Source organism: Nomascus leucogenys, chromosome 2, assembly GCF_006542625.1.
Source record: "Nomascus leucogenys isolate Asia chromosome 2, Asia_NLE_v1, whole genome shotgun sequence".
Classification (NCBI taxonomy): domain Eukaryota; kingdom Metazoa; phylum Chordata; class Mammalia; order Primates; family Hylobatidae; genus Nomascus; species Nomascus leucogenys.
Window position 1 is genome coordinate 84544448 of NC_044382.1, and position 3140 is coordinate 84547587.

A 3140-nucleotide genomic window follows, 5' to 3' on the forward strand; every position below is an offset into this window, starting at 1 on the left:
TTTCATAGCACATGGATAGATCATTCAACTGTGGATTAACAGGTCCCTAATTCACTCAAACTTTACTTGTTGCCAAAGCCAAAAACTGATTCCAGATGAATCAGAGATCTAAACATCAAGCTAAAAATGTAAAACTTCTAAAACAAAACATAAGATAATATCTTTAAAACAAAGATTTATCAGAACAGAAAATAAAAACATTAACCATAAAACAAACAAATGATAAAATAAATTTTATTGCATTTTAAAACTTCTGGTACTCAAAAGATACAATTAAGAAAATGAAAAGGCAAGTAGCAGACTTGGAAAAAATTTACAATGCATATATCTGACAAACGACTTACAGCCAGAATATGTAAACAAATAATACAACCTATTACACTATTGTACTCGAGCCTGGGTGAGAGTGAGATCCTGTCTAAAAACATTTTTTAAAGGCAAAAAGACTTAAACGAAATTTCACAAAAAAGATTCAAACAGCCAAAAAGCCATATGAAAAAATATTCTATAGGATTAACCTTCTGGGAAATGCAGGTTAAACCCATATTAAGTTACTACTTTAGGCCAGGTGCGGTGGCTCACGCTTGTAATCTCAGCACTTTGGGAGGCCGAGGCGGGCAGATAACAAGGTCAGGAGATCGAGACCACGGTGAAATCCCATCTCTACCAAAAATAAAAAAAAAAAATTAGCCGGGCGTGGTGGCGGGCGCCTGTAGTCCCAGCTACTCAGAGAGGCTGAGGCAGGAGAATGGCGTGAACCCGGGAGGCAGAGCTTGCAGTGAGCCGAGATCGTGCCACTGCACTCCAGCCTGGGCGACAGAGCGAGACTCTGTCTCAAAAAAAAAAAAAAAAAAAAAAAAAAAGATACTACTTTATACCCACTAAAAAGGCTAAATTAAGGACTGATAACACCAAATATTGGTGAACACATAGAACAACTGGAACTCTCATCCATGCTTGTAAAAGTGTAAAATGTTACAACCATCCTGTAAAATAGTTTGGCAGTTAATTAAACATATATCTGTCCAATGACCCAACAGTTTCACTCCCAGGCATTTATTTACCCAAGAGAAATGAAAACATGTGCCCACATAAAGACTTGTACAAGACTGCTCATAGCAGCTCTATGATAATAACCAAAGCCTGGAAATGATACAAACAGGCATCATAAATTGTGATAGGTTCAGACAACAGAAGTAGATTCATCACTAAAAATAAAAACAAACAACTAATATGTACAATAACACAGATGAATGTATTAGTCACTGCTAATAAAGACATACCCAAGACTGGGTAATTTATAAAGGGAAGAAGTTTAATTGACTCACAGTTCCACATGGCTGGGGAGGCCTCACAATCATGGTGGAAGGTGAAGGGGAAGCAAGACACGTTTTACATGGCAGCAGGCAAGAGTGCATGTGCACGGGAACTCCCCTTTACAAAACCATCAGATCTCATGAGATTTACTCACTATCACAAGAACAGCACAGGAAAAACCCACCCTCATGATTCCAATTACTTCCCACCAGGTCCCTCCCATGACACGTGGGGATTATTAAACTTCAGTATAAGATTTGGGTGGGGACACAGTGCCAAACCATACCAACGAATCTTTTTTTTAACCTGTATTTTAAGTTCAAGGGTACATGTGCGGGTTTGTTACATAGGTAAACTTTGTGTCATGGGGGTTTGTTGTACAGATTATTAGATCACCCAGGCATTAAACCTAGTACCCATTAGTTATTCTTCCTGATCCTCTCCCTCCTCCTACCCTCCACTTAAAAACATTATGCTGAGTATGGAGAAACCCAGTCTCTACTAAAAATACAAAATTAGCCAGGTATGGTGGGGCATGCCTGCAATCCCAGCTACTCAGTAGGCTGAGGCAGGAGGATTGCTTCAACTTGGGAGGTGGAGGTTGAGGTGAGCCAAGATCACGCCATTGCACTCCAGCCTATGCAACAAGAGTAAAACTGTATCTCAAAAAAAAAAAAAAAAGAAAAAACAGATAAACAGAAAAAAATTACGTTGAGTAAAGGAGGCCAGACACGAGACTACATATTATCTGATCCCATTTATATGAACTTCTAGTAGACGCAAAACTAAGCTAAGATGATAGAAATCAAGATCTGCGGTTTCTTGAGCAGGAGTGGAGGGTGACCCTGTTTGGATTCCTTCCTTCATCAAATAATGTAAAAGATTGCTTCAACATGGAGATTCTGGAGCTAAACGCCCAACTCAAATCCTGGCTTGATGGCATAGCAGATGGGTGAACTTGGGCAAGTCACTTAACCTCTCTGAACCTCACATTTTCTCACCTGTATTAGTTCTACTTACTGTATAAGGTTGATGGAGAATTAAATGAGATAATACAGGGTGTAGAATTGAATAGTGTCCCCCACAGAAAAATTCATGTTTACCCAGAACCTCAGGATGTAAGCTTATTTGGAAATAGGGTCCTTGCAGATGTAATGAGGACAAAACTCAAGATACGAGCTTACTAAATTAGGATGGGCCCTAAATCAAATGAAAGTGTCCTTACAAGAGACAGAAAAGAACACACAAAGAAAGAGTGATGTGATGGCAGAGGCAGATATAGGGGTGATGTGTGTACAAGCCAAGAAACACCAAGGACTGCTGACCACATCACAAGCAAGGAGAGACGGTGGGATGGTTTCTCCCTCTGAACCTCCGGGAGGGACCAACCTCACCAACACCTCAGTTTTAGATTTCTGGCCTCCTTACTGCAAGAGGATAAATTTTTTTTCTTTTTTTCTTTTTTTTTTTTTTCTGAGACAGAGTCTCACTCTGTCACCCAGGCTGGAGTGCAGTGGCACGACCTCAGCTCACTGCAACCTCCGTCTCCCGGGTCCAAGCGATTCTCCTGCCTCAGCCTCCTGAGTAGCTGAGATTACAGGTGCCCACCACCATGCCTGGCCAATTTTTGTATTTTTAGTAGAGATGGGGTTTCACCATGTTAGCCAGGCTGGTCTCAAACTCCTGACCTTGTGATCTGCCTACCTTGGCCTCCCGAAGTGCTGGGATTACAGGCATGAGCCACCACACCCGACCAAATTTCTATTGTTTTAATCTATTCAGTTTGTGGCAGTTTGTTAGGGAAACCCTAGGAAACAAACACA